The sequence below is a fragment of the Hypanus sabinus genome, chromosome 11 (assembly GCF_030144855.1).
Source record: "Hypanus sabinus isolate sHypSab1 chromosome 11, sHypSab1.hap1, whole genome shotgun sequence".
Lineage (NCBI taxonomy): Eukaryota > Metazoa > Chordata > Chondrichthyes > Myliobatiformes > Dasyatidae > Hypanus > Hypanus sabinus.
Genome location: NC_082716.1, coordinates 28,924,959 through 28,943,219, shown reverse-complemented (window position 1 = coordinate 28,943,219; position 18,261 = coordinate 28,924,959). Strand labels below are relative to the sequence as shown.

At 43.5% G+C, this 18,261-nt stretch overlaps 1 long non-coding RNA gene across 1 annotated transcript in view; it reads left to right on the top strand.

Annotated features, from left to right (window-relative positions):
* LOC132401549 (uncharacterized) overlaps nucleotides 1-18,261 on the top strand; it is a 121,798-nt gene that overhangs the window by 90,081 nt on the left and 13,456 nt on the right. The window lies entirely within an intron of this gene.

Sequence of the window (18,261 nt, the reverse complement as noted above, 5' to 3'; positions counted from 1 at the left end):
AAAAGAGGGTCTGTGGGAACAGCCCCTCAGATGCACCAAAAGAAACGCTAGCGATCCCGTAATAGCGGAAGTCATTGGGAGGAGGCCACGTGCGTTTGGTTCCATTTTGCCCCGGAACCGGTGGCTTTTACCATGGAAAAATGGCTTTTAGCTAACAACGGGGAAACCAACTCCCAACGACTCGAAGGATTGGCATCATGAAAAGAACTGGGTAAGTTTAACCCGTCTCTCTCTCAAACCCAAAATGCTGCAGCTTGAACGAACTAACAGTGACTTTTATATTTCCATCGGACAATACATTATCCCCTAGACCAGGGGTGGGCAAACTTTTTGACTTGAGGGCCACAAAGGGTTCTAAAATTTGACAGGGGGGCCGGACCAGGAGCAGATGGACGGAGTGTTTTGGTAATACACCTCATAAGAGAAAATAAAATATCATGGGATATGTAGAAAACATGTGCTTTAATTTCAATTGAAAATGAACAAATGCATTACAACAAAATATCTGTCTTTGAAGTCCCATGGTATTTAGCTATTTATTGAAATGACTTTTAAGACACTGAAAATTAAATGAATAAAATACAGCTTTTTTAATAGTAACAGTTATTATTTTAAAGCACTGAAAATTCTGTTATCCTTCAAGATATTATCATCATCACTCTCCCCCTGACTGTCTTTATTTCAAAAATGGTAGGAGATGCAGGTCTACTTGTCCTGCTCCTTCTTATTCAATTGTCCCCTGTGCCAAAACTCAACAACGACCAGCCAGTATGCGGAGTGCGTTATTTGATCTGGAGCGCATTTTTTATTTTGAGAACGTACGTGCACCTGCGCACTACTCATGTCCATCACTTAACAGAAATGACATGTAATATGTAAGGCTTATTGAAAAAATTATTTTCAAATGCATTTTTTACATAACACAACGAAGAAACTTATTTTTAATTTCAGTGGGAACAGTGTTGTTGGTCTCCCTTTTTAGCCAGCACATCAAAGTCTGGATTTAGTTTTGTTGTGGTGATTCTCAGGATGGACCTGAGGTGTTGGTCAGTTAACTTGGATCTGTGGCTGGCTTTGTTGATGTTCATGATGCTGAACGCCTGTTCACACAAATAGGTCGAGCCGAACAAAGAGTAAAGCGCAAATGTGGAGTAATACACTGCACCTCAACAAAGGTCAATGTGTAGCGGTGTGCTACATGCAGCGCTAAAATTACGACACGGAGTCGGTAACTGCAGTCGAAGAAAAAAACTTTATTTGAAATCCCCAGCCTCACTTTTAAGCCTCCCTCAACCTGCCCCCCCTCCCCCCGCGCAGAGGCTCCAAAGCTCTGTGCTCGCAAATCCCCGCAGGCTATCTCCCGTAGCCGGAACGATGGCTAATTGTGAGCCGGTTCGGATGTGCCAGGAAATGGGTCGCCACAAATGTATATAGAGTGCATCATCTATTGGGAAAACGCCAGAATTGCGGGGGAAAAACGTTAACAGGGTTTATTAATATAATTTCATCAAGTTCTGCGGGCCGGATTAAAAAGCTTAACGGGCCACATATGGCCCGCGGGCCATAGTTTGCCCATGCCTGCCCTAGACAAGGATAGAGCTATTTCTTATTGATTATTACTACACCCGCACTTTTAGATTTAGTATTGATGACGTATATTACCTGTATGATTGCATTGATCTTATTTTTGTGTCTCTTTATCAATAAATACTGTTAAAAATAGTACCATCAGATTTCAACGGACCTCTCTATCTTTGCTGGTAAGTGACCCAGTTACGGGGTTACGTAACAATTGGAGTTCTCGTCTCGGGATTTGACACCAAATTGGGTGGCCAGTGAATCCGGCTTGTAAGTCCAAAACTAGGATCTGGTTATGCGGGTAGTCAGACGGGAAACCAGCAAAGATGGACGTGGGTGAATTTATAGAAAACCCGACTCTGGAGGTGCTAGAGGCGGCCACCAAATCAGACTTGATAAATTTGGTGAAGGGGTTAAACCTCGCAGAGGTGAGGTTGTAAATGAAAAAGCGGGAGGTGCGAAGGGCCATAACTCAGTATTATATTGGGAAGAATGTGTTTGCAGCTGAGGTATTGGAAAATATCCCTGACAAGGTACCAGCTAGTGGGACGGCTCAGTTAGAGTTGGAGAAATTAAAATTGGAACATGCAATTAAGATAAAGCAGCTGGAGGCAGCTGAGAAGGAGGATGAAAGAGCCGAGAGAGAGAAAGAGAGGGAAAGAGCTAAGAGAGGGAGGGAGCATGCGCTCCAGCTAAAGGAGTTAGAGGTGAAATGGGAGCAGGAAAGAGCTGAGAAACAAAAAGAGCATGAAATTCATTTAAAACAGCTGGAAGCAGCTGAGAAAGAGAAAGAAAGAGCTGAGAAGGAGAGGGAGGCAGAGAAACAGAGGAAACATGACTTGGAGGTGGAGAAGTTATGGCAAGAGCCACGAGTTCAGCGGTCAGACCGAGAGGAACGGTTCAATGTTAGTCAAGAGTTGAGGTTAGTACCTCCGTTCAAGGAGACGGATGTTGATAGTTATTTCTTGCTTTTTGAAAAGATGGCAGTGAATCAGAAGTGGCCCAGAGATCAGTGGGTGGCGCTGTTACAAAGTGTGTTAAAAGGGAAGGCACAGCGGGCATATATGGCGTTGGCCATGGAGGAGGAAGAGGAGCAGAGTTATGACAAAGTAAAGGCGGCCATTCTCCAGAGTTATGACTAGTACCGGAAGCACATAGACAAAAGTTCAGAACTTTAAAGGAAGGGTGGAATCAGACGTATACCGAGTTTGCCTATGAGAAGGGTGTGCTCTTGGACCGTTGGTGCACAGCAGAGATAGTGGGGGAGGATTATTGGTGTCTCAGGGAGTTAATTCTGATTGAGGAATTTGAAGGTTGTGTTTCGGAGGATATCTGGATGTATTTGAATGAGAAGCCGAATAAGTCCATCTCAGAATTTGCTAGGTTCGCAGATGAATATGCCCTAACCCCCAAGACAAAGTTTTCCTTGAATAAAAGTTACCCGAGAAAGCATGGGAACGGTAGAGAAAGCCCGCCGGCTAAGGGAGAAACTCAGCCAGGAGCTTGTGGTAGAATTGAGGAGGAGAGGCCAGAAGCCAGGAGATTTAGTTGTGGAAAGGTGGGTCATATTGCATCTAAGTGCCCCGCTCCGAGGAAGGAGCCAGGAAAAGGGAAAGCAGCTATACCTATAGGCTGTATTGCGTCGATCAGAAAATTGACGAGAGAGCCCCCGGTAGATGGAGTACAGGAGGGGCGTGAGACGTTTTGTTCAGAAGGAACCGTGTCTGTGTAAGAGGGAGGCACACCAGTTCCAGTACGGATCTGGAGAGACACAGGGGCTGAGCTGTCATTGATTAGCAGTAAGGTGCTAGATTTTGGTCCTCAGACAGGAGAGGTAGCCCTGAGAGGAATAGGAAGATGGACCAAAGTGGTGCCCTTGCATAGGGTCATTCTGAATTGTGAGCTGGTATCTGGACCAGTGGAATTGGGGGTACTGTCGGAATTGCCGGACGAAGGCGTGGACGTCCTTCTGGGTAATGACTTAATGGGTGGAAAAATGGGTGAAGCCATGAAGCTGACAAACAAGCCTGTGAGGGTTGAGGCCCCGCCCCCAGATTCCACGATCTATCCCGCATGCGTGGTCACCCGCAGCATGTCGAGAAAGGCAGCCGAGACAGAGAGCAGTTTAAATCAGGCCAGTATCGATTTGGCCGAGCTGTTTTTGCCGACTCTGTACCAACGAGGGTTAGAGGGAGGTAAAACGGAGAGTAGGGAGGGAAGAGAGAGTAAATGGGGGGAGGTAGATCTACCCTTAGCCAGAAGAGAGTTTGTACGAGAACAGGAAGGTGACGAGGAGCTGGTAGCCTTGAGAGAGTCAGTTCTTTCTGAGATTGAGATGGAGACAAAGCCCGAGGGTTACTACCTGAAAGAGGGTGTGTTGATGAGAAAATGGAGGCCCACTGCGGTGCCGGTCGATGAGGACAGGGCGGTGGTACATCAGATAGTAGTTCCGAAAGTGTATCGGGATGAAATTTTGAACTTAGCTCATAAGGGACCCTTGGGTGGGCATTTGGGAATAAAGACAGTGGATCAGGTTATGAGAGAGTTCTATTGGCCAAACCTGAGAAAAGATATTACTGAGTATTGTAAAAGGTGTCATACATGTCAGATGGTGGGAAGCCGAACCAAGTTATCCCTAAGGCACTCCTCCGACCCATCCCCACATGTGAGGGGCCTTTCTCCCGAGTCATTGTGAATTTTGTGGGTCCTTTACCTAAAACTGCGAGTGGGCGGCAGTACGTCATGACCCTGATGTGTGCCGCTACACGATTTCCAGAGGCTGTGCCTCTGGGAAATATTAGAACCTCTGTGGTGGTAAAGGCCCTCATTAAATTCTTTACCATAGTAGGGCTGCCTAAGGAGATACAGTCAGATCAGGGGAGTACATTCACATCCAGAGCATTTCAGCAGATGATGACCCAGCTGGGGGTCAAACAAATTTTAGCTTCTGCATACCATCCGGAATCCCAAGGAGCGTTGGAAAGATTCCACGCTACACTAAAGACCATGATTAAAACCTATTGTCAGGAAAACGTTCGAGACTGGGATGATGCTTTTGCCCTTCTGTTATTTGCAGTAAGGGATACAGTTCAGGGCTCTCTGGGGCTCAGTCCGTTTGAGCTCGTTTTCGGTCACAGGCCCAGGGGACCTCTAACCCTACTGAAAGAAAAGTGGTCCAGCCCGACCGTTCAAGTCAGTGTGATCGACTACGTTCTGAAATTCTGGGAAAGGCTGCATAAGGTATGCGCCTTGGCAAGAGAAAACCTTAAAGACTCCCAGGAAAAAATGAAAAAATGGTATGACAACCGAACGAGAGAACGAGAGTTTTACGTAGGTGACAAGGTTTTGGTCCTATTTCCGGTAGTTACCCACCCCCTTCAGACGAGGTTTCAAGGACCATATACAGTGTGTAAGAAAATAGACTCGCTGAATTAGGTGATTGAAACCCCCAATCGGCGAAAACCGACCCAGTTAGTTCACGTGAACATGATGAAAGGGTACCATGAAACCACCCCGTGATAGTCGGTGCAGTCATGAAAACCAATGAGGTAGAGGGGGGTGGTAAGGAGGAACCAGAGCGGGTTGAAAAGATAAGTATAGTACCCACCAGATTGGAGAACTCTGTTATATTAGCAAGCCTTGCGGATAAAGTTAGTCACTTAGAGCCTGAACAGCGGGAGCAGGTAACACAGCTCACTAACCGGCATACAGACTTATGTCCAGATGTCCCAAGAAGGTGTAGAGGAACAAAACATGATGTGATTGTTACCTCGACACTGCCTATAAGACAGGCCCCTTATCAGATGAATTCCAAAAAGAGCCAGCTAGTAGGAAAGGAGATTGAACATATGCTAGCTGCTGGGATAATCCGCGAACCCTCTTCTGCGTGGGCCTCTCCTTGCGTGGTTGTCCCAAAACCGGACGGTACCATAAGATTCTGTACCGATTACAGAAAGGTAAATGCTGTCACGCAGACAGACGCTTACCCTATCCCCAGGGTGGATGATTGCATTGATAAAATGGGGAAGGTGAGGTACATCACTAAAATTGACTTGTTAAAGGGGTACTGGTGTGTTCCTTTAACGGACAGGGCTCGGGAAATTTCAGCCTTCGTCACCCCATCCGGGTTGTACGAGTCCAATGTTATGCCGTTCGGGATGAAAAATGCACCAGGGACATTTCAGCGGATGATAGACACTGTGATAAAGGGGTTAACCCACACCAAGGCTTATCTTGACGATGTGGTAGTTTGGAGTGACACCTGGGGGGAGCACATGGAGGCTGTAGAAAATCTGTTTAAGAGAATGTCAGCAGCCCAACTTACAGTAAACCTCGCAAAGAGTGAACTTGGTCATGCCACGATCACATACTTGGGGTATGTGGTGGGAGAGGGGCAGTTGGCTCCTGTGCAGGTGAAGGTACAGGCTATTTCTGAGGTCCCTATACCCTCCAATAAAAGGGCCCTGAGGAGCTTTTTGGGCATGGTGGGATACTATCGGAAATTCTGTAAAAATTTTGCGGATATTGCCCTCCCACTTACAAAACTCCTACGGAAGGAGGAAAAATTTGAGTGGGGCCATTCTTGTCAGAATGCTTTTGAAAAGTTAAAAGCCATATTGTGCCATCACCCTTTGTTAAAAGCACCCGATTTGTTAGCACCCTTCTCCCTGGCGAAGTGATGCGAGTGATGAGGCTGCAGGAGCAGTCCTATTACAGCAAGCAGGGGATGGAGTGGAGCACCCGGTAGCATATTTCTCTCGGAAGTTCAATGTACACCAGAGGAATTACTCTACCGTGGAAAAAGAATTGTTGGCCCTTGTTATGGCGATACAACATTTTGAAGTGTACATTTGTCCCGCGCAAAAACCTATAGTTGTTTACACAGATCACAACCCGTTGGTATTCCTGGCCAATATGAAAAATAAAAACAGGAGGTTATTGAGTTGGAGTCTGATGCTGCAAGAGTTCGATATTAAGATACAGCATATTAAAGAAAGTGATAATGTGCTCGCGGACTGTTTATCTAGATGCCGAATTGAATGTATAACTGTATTACTCTGTAGTGAAAAGGAAAAGCTTTTGTATTGTGTTAGATTCTAAAATCCTGTAAGACTCTGTACTACTTTGTTTCACGGCTGGTGAAAACGCGTTGAAGAAAGGGGGTGTTATGCCTGTAGCCCCCTCCTTTGTGAGAATCCCAAGATCACTATTGATTTGGGTCAGGAGACCCAGGAAATGAGAGAGAGAGATGTGCAGAATATCTCGTTTCCCCGGCGATATAAAGCTATGGGACACGGCCATTGTCTCTTGAAGACAAACTTGTATATTGCAATACTGTGCTACGTGAATGCCCTCAGGTAAAGTGGGCTGGTTGAGGGAGGGATTGCATCACCCCCAACCTGATTGACATCGGAGACCCTATGAGTCAGGATAAAAGAGGGTCTGTGGGAACAGCCCCTCAGACTCACCAGAAGAAACGCTAGCGATCCCGTAATAGCGGAAGCCATTGTGAGGAGGCCACGTGCGTTCGGTTCCATTTGCCCCGGAACTGGTGGCTTTTAACACGGAAAAATGGCTTTTAGCTAACAACGGGGAAACCAACTCCCCACAACTCGAAGGATTGGCATCATGAAAGAACTGGGCAAGTTTAACCCGTCTCTCTCTCAACCCCAAAACGGTGCAGCTTGAACGAACTAACAGTGACATTTATACTTCCATCGGACAATACATTATCCCCTAGACAATGATAGAGCTATTTCTTATTGATTATTATTATACCCGCGCTTTTAAATTTAGTATTGGTGACGTATATTACCTGTATGATTGCATTGATCTTATTTTTGTGTCTCTTTATCAATAAATACTGTTAAAAATATACCATCAGACTTCAACGGACCTCTCTATCTTTGCTGGTAAGTGACCCAGTTATGGGGTTCGTAACATGTGTAATATGCCATTTTCCTTTTGGACAGAAGTCATGCAGTTCATCTGCTTTGTTACAATGTAAAATGACGATGTCTTGATGAAGCACTTCTTAGCAGGAATCTGAAGGATCAACATGTGTATTACTTAAATGTTTTGCCTTGAAAATAAATCAGTACCTTATTGGAAGTATACACACTGTGCCTGAATGCATTTGTGAAGACTTAACAACCTGAAATTACCAGAAGGGAAAAAAGGACTGAATCCTGGAAAGAAGACATGCTAAGGCTGAAACTGCTCATTATCAGAAATAAGTGAACTCAGGGTCTGAAAGGCTATATGGCCTGTGGTATTATGCTTTAGCATGAAACCAGTTTATTTCATGCGCAGAAATTTGCAAGACTGAACCAGAATCTGATAAATCTGCTGTAAAACAAGTTCCACAAAACTCCGTCACAAGAGAACTTAAGGATACTTCTACAGAAAAGGCTCCCCAATGAATTGCAAAGGTGTGCAAGTCAGAACAGACCTGATTATGCAGCTGGCACTGGGAGCGAGTACTTTAGGGATCAATCCAAGCGGTGGAAGTAGGGGTCATCATCCCAACCACACGTATAGTTGTATCTTTCAAGGATCAATCGACTTTGCTTGCTATGTTCACTCAGTGGCCACTATATTAGGTACCTCCTGAGCCTAATAAAGTGGCCACTGTGTACACGGTCTTCTGCTGCTGTAGCCTATCCACTTCAAGGTCTGATGTATTGTGTGTTCAGAGATGATCTTCAGAATATCACTGTTGTGATGCGTTGTCGGAGTTAGTCGCCTTCCTGTCAGCTTGAACGAGTCTGGCTGTTCTCCTCTGAACTCTCTCATTAAAGAGGCATTTCTGCCTAAAGAACTGTCGCTCACTTGGATGTTGTTTCTCGCACCATTCTCGATGAGCTCCAGATACTGTTGTGCATGAAAATCCCAGAAGATCAGGAGTTCCTGAGATGCTGAAAGCACCCTGTCTGGCACCAACAACCATTCCCCAGTCAAAGTCGCTTAAATAGCATTACTTCCCCATTCTGAACAACTGAACCTCTTCATCAAGTCTGCTCACTTTTAAACAATGAGTTGCTGCCACATGATTAAATATATGCATTAACAAGCAGATAGACAGGCATACCCAAAACGTACCCGACTGTACGTTTATATGCATTAGGAATTTGATACGATGTGCTAGTTAGGCACAACAATCAACAACGTTCAATAATTACAAAAAAATAAAGTATTATAGATAAACTTTTAAAAAGCTGATAAATTAAAGGTTAAAGAATAGATATGGAATAAAATGTGCATAAATAAATACCAGTATGCATTCACAACGTAAACAGCATAATAAAAAGTGCCACTCCAGTGTGGTGTCAGCAGGACTTGATATGCAGCTGCCACTGGGAGCGAGTACTTTAGGGATCAATCCAAGCAGTTTAAGTAGGGGTCATCATCCCAACCACATGTATAGTTGTACTTGTTACTCAGAATTCACCCCGAACGAGGGCATGTCCTGGTCACTGTGTCATTTAAGGCACTTTGGTGGAGAAGGGAAGAGTAAAATACATTCTCACAATGATGCAGCAATATTGCATTTAGTGAGGGGAATCCTTTTAGCAAAACATTGGTAACAAATTGTTCAAAAACTTCAGCGCAATGCAGATCTCAATTAATACCCTAGCCACGTTAAGGAAAATGGATGATAAAACCCCCTATCCCATGTGGCTCTGTCCTGCTGGGTGAAGTTCACTGCTGTCCTGTCAATGGTAGCTGGAATCTGATAAATACAGTACGTGATTGTGCACTAAATGATACAGCACAAATCCCCTCAATGGCATACAAATTCATGAGCACAATCATGGCCATTTCCAAGACAGCCATCTCTCACTTCGTGTATTCTTGATGAGATCTTGCTCACACACACACTTTTGAATGTTCTACTCAAGCGGATAGCTAGCTGACCGACAGCAGCTGCTCTCATTGGTGTCTCTGCAGCCACCCAGCTCTAAGGACGCTAGTTGCTAAGTGGCAAAGGCTCGTGGAGTCACGGGCCCTCTGGCACACTGACTCAGTGTTGACTATCAAGCCCCCAGTGATAGATCTTGATGTTCTTCACAAGAGCAGCAGAGATGAGACTAAACATTGAGCAAAATGTTGCACGGGGCAGACCTTACCTCATGGCAGTGTGATCTTCGTAGAGAAAGGGATTGTGAGGCTCAGTGGGACCAGCTGTGACATCCTATTTAGACCATAGGGCATAGGAGTGAAATTAGGCCACTAGGCCTATCCAGGTGTTCTAATGATTGACCCTTACCGAGTGTGACTCTTGCCACATTGATACACCATGGAAAGCATCCTATCTAGCTGAATAATTACTTGGAATGCACGTGGCTGCAGAAAGTTGTGGACACAGCTCAGAACATCACAGAAAAAAGCCTCCCCCTCCACGGGCTCTGTACCGTTTGGGGTGTCCTAGGTTTCAGAGTTCAATTCCAGCACTCTCTCTGTAGAGAGTTTGAACATTCTCATCGTGAACTGCATAGATTTGCTCAGGGTGCTCCAGTTTCCTCCCACAGTCCGAAGACGTATCGGTGAGTAAGTTAATTGGTCATTGTAAATTTCAGATTCAGATTCAGTTTATTGTCATTTAGAAACCACAAATGCAATGCAGTTAAAAAATGAGACAACGTTTCTCCAGAATGATATCACAAAAGCACATGACAAAACAGACTACACCAGAAAATCTACATTATGTTTGGCAATCCCCAATCCAGAGTCCGGAGAGGCTGCTGCATATTAATATCACGCTACCGTCTTAGCGCGTTCCCCAGAAAGGAGCTCCAAATCCCCCAGACAAACAAGACCAAAAACTAAAGCTACAAGACCTGCACAAAATCACATAGTTACAACAGTGCAAACAATAGCATAATTGATAAAAAAAAAACAGACTATGGGAACAGTAAAAATAGTCCAAAGATGGTAAAGGACTATAAATTCAAAAGAAATCACCACACAGTTTCCATAAGTCCCCATGGTCCCGACAGACTCGCCATCTCACGCTGACAGCAGAAGGGAATACCCCCGCTATGGACTTCCATGGCGCCGCCCGACTCAGCCTCGCAGACACAGCACACAATGAAAGCGACCTGACCGCAGTGGACTCTGAGTCCGTTGAACCTCCGAGCCGACGACCATCTCCTCCGGCACAGCTTCTCTGAGCACCATCCTCTGCCGAGCGTAAATTGTCCTGAGATTAGGCTAGTATTGGATAGGTGTGGTCCTGGTTGTGCAGCTTTCAAACATAAAGCACCTGGCATAATCAAAGACCCCACCTATCCATGACATTCTCTTTTCTGTCCTCCAGTGGGCAGAAAGTACAAATCCCTGAAAGCACCTACCACCAAAGGGCAGCTTCTTTTCCACTGCTATCATCCTGGTAATTAGATCCCTAGTATGATATGTTGTACTCTTGACCTCGCAATCTACCTTGTTATGATCTTCCATCTTACTGTTTACCTGCACTGCAGCTTTCTCCGTAGTTGTTATACTTTATTCTGTACTGTTGTTGTTCTACTTTACCCTAATGCACTGTGTAATGATCTGATCTGTACGAACAGTATGCAAGAAAAGCTTTTCACTGAACCTTGGTGCATGTGAATCAATACCAGTTCTTAGTGTGCTACTGGGACAGAAAACCATTGGCAGGTTTCAAGTTTAATATAGTAAGGCTGGAACTTGGCACAAGAGAGGAGTTGGGCAAAGTTGATTGGAAGGGGACACAAGAACTCTCCTTTCTTTGGATCAGAGATGAGGAGGAGTTTCTTTTGCCAGCGGATGGCAAACCTGTGGAAGCTGTTGCTGCAGATGGTTATGGAGGCTAAGTCATTGGGCATATTTAAACCAGAGGTTGATAGGTTCTTGATTAGTAAGCATGCTAAAGGTTATGAGAAGGAAGAAAGGAAAATAGGGCTGAGAGTAAAAATAAATCCTCTATGATTGAACAGCACAGCAGACTTAATGGACTGAATGGCCTAATTCTGCTTCTACTGGATGTCTTATGACCTTAACTTCCTAAAAATGTAGCAGTTGTTTGAGTTAAATTTCATCTGCTGTTCCTTTTGCCCACTTTTCCAGTTGATGTAGATCCTATTCTTAAATAACTTTCTTCATTGTCCACTACACTGCTAGCTTTGGAGTCACCTGCCAACTTACTAATCATGCCACCTGAATTCTCATCTAAATTTCTTTATATATATATACTGCACGACAAAAAGAGAGGATAAACATCGACCTCTGTGACTTCTACTGCTGCTCACAGGCCTCCAAAATGAAATGCTACCCTCTACTCTCACCTTTGACTCCTTCCACCAGATCAGCTTTATATCCAGTTGACTAAATCACCTTCTCTTCTCAGTCTGTTTAAGATCAAAGTTCAAAGTAAATTTATTATCTAAGTACATATACATCACCATATGCAAACTTGAGATTTATTTTCTCATGGGCAAACACAGTAAGTGCAAAAAACTCAACAGAAGTAATGAAATACCACACCCAACAGGATGGACAACAACCAGTGTGTAAAAAACAATCCAATGGTGCAAATACAAATAAAAAGAGAAAAAAATAAATAACAATCATAATAAATAAATAAGCAATAAATATCGAGAGCATGAGATAAACAGAGCATGAAAATGAGTCTAGTCCAGTCATGGACTGAGTGAAGATGACAAGAGTCATTCCCTTTGGTTCAAGAGCCTGATGGATAAGGGGTAATAATTGTTCCTGAACCTGGTGGTGTGGGCCCGAGATTTCTGTACCTCCTTCCTCATGGTTGCAGTGAGAATAGAGCATGGCCTGGGTAACAGGCGTTCTTGATGATGGATGCTGTTTTCTTGCAACAACGCTCCTTGTAGATGAACTCAATGGCAAGGAGGGCTTCGCCTGTGATGGACTGTGATGTATCCATTACTTTTAGAAGGCTTTTCTATTTAAGGGGATTGGTGTTTCCATGCCAGGCTATAATGTAAACAGTCAGTATATTCTCCACCGTGCATCTTTGTTTAGGAATTTTATTCAGGTTGGACTTGGAGGATCTGGTCACCCCTAAGATGTAGAGGCTTTGAAAAGGTACACAAGAGGTTTACCATGATATTCCCAGATTAGAGGGCATATGGAGAGATTAGACTAAATTGGTTTGTTTTCCCTGCAGCATTAGAGGCTGAGAGGAATCCAGGTAGAAGTTTTTAAAATAATGACAGGTATTAGATAGGGTAGACAGTCAGAATTGCTTCTTCCCATGTCCATGTAGTAGAGGACATGCATCTAACTCTTGCAAGTTTCTACAGATATACAGTGGATATCCTTCTGACTGGTGGCATCACAGTCAGGTATAGAGCTTCTAATGCTTATGGGCATTTCAGAATTCAATGGAAAAGTTCAAAGTAAATTTATTATCAAAGTAAATGCATATATGTGTAACACTTGTGCGACAGGCTGGTGTATGTCTGGGGAAAATTTCAGCCACCCGCCAAACCTTACCTCCCATATATGTGGATGCTGTGAAATACACACTAATACAAACTTGCAAACACAATATCAAGCTCACACCAGGTACAGATACAGAATGCACTTTATAAATCTTACTAGAACTAAGTGATTAATAATGATACAACATATACAAAGGGAAAGAAAATAAAGAAAAGGTGCCAAAACTTAACGGAGTTCAGTCAAGTGTGCACATTGTTGGAGCTCAATCCTCGACTCTCCGACCATTATTCGCTCTTCTCCGACCTCCACAACCTGCACACCTGGGACCACCCTCGGTGATCAACCATCAGTGCCGCACCTGTCCGCATTCCTCGCCGTCTTCTTCCTGACTGCTGAAAAGACCGCACAATCCCCACTCCCAGACCCACAAAAGAAAATAACACCCAACCCAACTGGTTAACAAATGAATACAATCCCCGTTATCAGCATTTTAACCTAAACAAGCTTCGAGAAGCTCTGCAAGAAAAACACTCCCTCTACAGTTAGCATAACAAAGAAGCAGTTTTACTTTTAACAAACAAAGAAACCATTTTGATTAACATATGCAGTACATATGTCACCATATACAGCCCAGAAATCCATCTTCTTGTACGCAAGCCTTAGTAAATGCAAGAAACACAATAGAATCAATAAAAGGATGCGCCAAATGGGGCGGACAATAATTAATGTGCAAAATATTAAAAGAATGTGCAAATTAAAAAATAATATTAAGAAATAAATGTGCGACAAATATTGAGAGCATGAGATGAAGAGTGTTTGAAAGTGAGTCCATAGGTTGTGGGAGCAGTTCGGTGATGGGGTGAGTGAAGTTATCCACTGTGGTTCAAGAGACTGATAGTTGAGGTGTATTAACTATTCCTGGACCTGGTGGCGTGAGTCTTGAGGCTCCTGTACCTTCTCCTTTCAAACAACAGTAAGAAGAGAGCATGACCTGGATGCTGGGAGTCCTTGATGAAGGATGATGCTTTCTTGCAACAGTGCTCTGTGTGGATGTGTTCAATGGTGGGGAGGTTTTTCCTGTGATGCCTTATCCACTACTTTTTGTAGGATTTTCTATTCAAGGGCATTGGTGTTTCCATACTAGTTAACAAGCTCTCCAGATCTATGGAAGCTTGTCAAAGTTTTAGATGATATGCTAAATCTTCACAAGCTTCTAATAAAGTGGAAGTGCTCCCAAGCTTTCTTCATAATGACACATGTATGATGACCCCAAGGCAAATCCTCCAAACTATTAAGGCCAAGGAATTTAAAGTTGTTGACCCTCTCCACCTTTCATTCCCCAATAAGAACTGATATATGGACCTCCAATTTCCTCCTCCTGAAGTCAATGATCATCTCCTTGATCTTGTTGATATTGAGTGAGTGAGACATGGAGTGAGAGCCAGATTTTGTTCTCCCTCCTATATATTCTGAACCATTTAGTCAATGATAGTGTTGTTGGCAGCAAACTTAAAAATGGCATTGGATCTGTGCTTAGTCTCACAGTCATAAGTATAAAGCGAGTAGAGCAGGGGGTTAAGCACACAGCTTTGTAGTGCACTTGTGCCGGTGGAGATTGTGAAGATTGTTGTTGGCAATCTCAACTGACTGGGATCTGCAAATGTGGTTCATTTGTACAAGGAAGTATTTTGGACTTGAAGCTTATTGATTATTTTTGAGGAGATGATACTATTGAATGTAGAGTTATAGCCAATGAAAAGCATCTTCACTGTCCAGGTGTTCCAAAATTGACTCAAGAGCCAATGAAATGGCATCTACTGTTGACCTATTATGACAGTAGGCAAATTGGAGCAGATTCAAGTCACTTCTCAAGCAGAGGTTGATACGTTTCATCGCCAAACTCTCAAAGCACTTCAGCACAGTGGATGTAAGTGCTGCTGGATGATAGTCATTGAGGCAGGTTACCACATTCCTCGTAGGCACTGGTTTAATGAAGCCTGCTTGAGTAGGTGGGTACCTCAGACTGCCGAAGTGAGAGGTCAAAGATATCGGTGAACACACCAGCCAGTTCATCAACAGAAGTCTTTAGTACTTTGCCAGGTCCCCAGTTGGGGTCAGATGCTTTCCGTGCGTTCACCCTCTTGAAGATTGCCCTCACGTCAGCCTCAGAGACTGAAATCACAACGTCATCTAGTGTTTGGGTAATGGTAATTCTGATCTGATTTCCATGCTCAGCACTGCAGGGTAGGGCTGGTTGATTTAGGGAAGTTGGATGGTGGGCAGGCACTGACTGGTGGACACATCTGCCTGTCCACCCACCTTCTGATTAGAAACTGTAGTAGCTGCCATTTGGTGGGTTAACTGATACAGCCCAATGTGAGTAGGAACACTGCATGGTGTGGGTGATTCTTGAAAATTACACATGTGAGTAAGCTATTGAATATCATTTGCTTAAGTAACTGGTGTATGGCATTTATAAAATAGGTAGTTTACTAATGCTTTTAAAGATGAAAGATTAGCTTTATTTGTCACACGTACATAGAAACCTACAGCAAAATGAGTCATTTTTGTCAAGGTATAAGGTGTGCTGGAGGCACTCCACAAATGCCGCATGCTTCTGGTGCCAGAATAACATGCTCACAACCTACTGACTGTGGTCACAGGGGGAACATACAAACTCCACACAGACTGGTTTGAATTGTACCCTAATCTTACAGATGGCACTGTAAAGCATTATGTTAACGGCTACAGTATTGTGTGCAATCAAAGATAATGTTATAAATCAAATTACTGCCAAAAAATGTGCCCTTGTTACCTTTTGCCAATATCGTTCTTTGATGTTATTGGTTGTTGTAGCATCACACTTCATGGTGGAATCAATTAGTTCACTGGGGCTTGTTCATGAAGATGTGCAATAATGTTTCAAACTCTTTCTGACCACCAACACCACTGCAACCTGTCATCCTACAGTGCAGCAGAGGAAACATATATTTCCCTGCTTTTGCAGACAGGTCATAAAGTGGCTCTGTTGCTGGAAAATCTGCAGATAGCTGGTAGGACAGGATTTTGGTAATCACGTTACTGAAAGTCACTTCACTGTTTGACTATGAGTGTTATTTTAGTTTTGGGAGCCATAAGGGACGTTACCATTCTGCAGAACATACAGGTATCTAGCTTATGTAATATATGTATAAATATTCATATTATTACTTGGGAAAGTTTCAAGTTCAAAGTATATTTATCATCAAAGTATGCATAAATTATACAACATTGAGATTTGTCTGCTTACAGGCAGCCACAAAACAAGAAACTGAAAGAACTTAGTTTAAAAATAAGACCTTATAATGCAATTGGTAGTTTTAAAAATCTTTTTTGACCTTTATATATACTTTCTTGTGCTCTATTCTTCTATATAGAAACTCATAAAAATATTGGAACGAAAAATAAGACCAGCACCAAATGCACAGAGAGAGAAAAGAACCACAAGTTGTGCAAACAATAAAAACAAGCAACAGCATTCAGAATGAAATTGAGTTCATAGAGCTGAAGCCCAGAGCAGGCCCCTAGCATCAGCCTGAGTTCATCACACAGCGAGGCAAACTGCTTCAAAACTCGCAGCCTCCGCACCAGGGAAAGTGGAGTAAATGTTGTGGAAGACCAAGCGGATTCGGCCCGACCCTTGCCTCTGGTCCTGACTCCCTACGTTTTTAGTCTATCTGCTCCGGTGTTTAAATTGTCCAAACAACATGTCACCCCCTGCATGGCGACCCAAGCCACACTCTGGCCTGGCCCCTGCTGCCACTTTCCAGCCTGTACTGGACCTTCACACATCAGTTCTGTGCTTAGATTGATCCAACCTCACTCCCAGTTTAGGTGGACGGGCTCTGAAGCCCCTCCACTCTGCCTCCTCTCTAATTTACTCACTCCAACACTATCTTCAACTCTGATTCTGACTTGAACATGCCTTGACCTCACTCTGACCACTTCTTCTTGAACATGCCACACTCCAGCTTTTATCGTACTCACAAGCCTCGATCCTCAGGTCAGCCTCATCTGCCCTCACCTCATCATTATCTTTGGTGATAATTTACTACAGAAAAAAATGTAATTAATAAGGTATTAGGTCATATTTCTTGCTTTAAGAATCACCTGTAAACTATCACCCAAATTCAGAAATGCCATCTTAAACTGGAAGTAAGGATACATTGGCTGCAGAGGCTGCAGAACTTTCCCCAGGCAACAAAGTTCACAAGAAATTTACTTAGACAACCCCAGGATTCACCGTCTTTTGGGCATACTCAATAAATCCATAGAATAATAACCGTAATAGAATCAATAAAGCACACAACCACTTGGGCACTCAAGCAAGCGCAAAGTACAACAGACTGTGCAAATACAAAAAGAAAAATAAATAGATAAATAAATAAGCAATAAATATTGAGAACATGAGATGAAGAGTCCTTGAAAATGAGTCTATAGGTTGTGGGACATTTCAACGATGGGCCAAGTGAAATTGAGTGAAGTATCCTCGCTGGTTCAGAAGCCTGATACTTGTAAGGTAAAAACTGTACCTGAACCTGATGGCACCACGTCTTGGATGGTGGAGGTCCCTGATGATTATTGATGCTGCTTTCCTACAATAGCATTTGGTGTAGATGTGTTCAATGGTTGGGAGGGCTTTTCCTGTGGGGAACAGTGCCATGTCCAGTACATTGGGTAAGGTTTTCAATTCAAAGGCTTTGCATTTCCATACCAGACTGTGATGCAGCCAATCAATATACTATATCTATAGAAGTGTGTCAAAGTTTTAGATGTCATGTGAATCTTCGCAAACTCCTAAGTTTTCTCCTACACCCATAGTGCCCAATTATGATGATGGGGTCAAAATTCTTTCCCACTGCCTACTCTACTTGAAGGGTATTCCAACTGTTAATACACAGATTCCACCTGAGCAAGAAACATCATCTTCATTCTGGTCATTCTGTTGAGCTTGTGCCTTCTATAACTCATTGGTGACTTTGTATATTCACATTGCAAAATCAAGCTCAGGAAGAAGCTGCAGGGTAGATGCTGGCACACTTGACTTCCTGCTCTGCTGTCAGATTCACCCCCAAATCCCCACCATTCAGGCCATATTCTCTTCAAACTGTGGCCATCAGAAATGAGGTATTGGTCCTACACCACCTGGTTTGGAGACAGTTATTACCCCTCAAACATCAGGCTCCTGAACCACTTACTGCA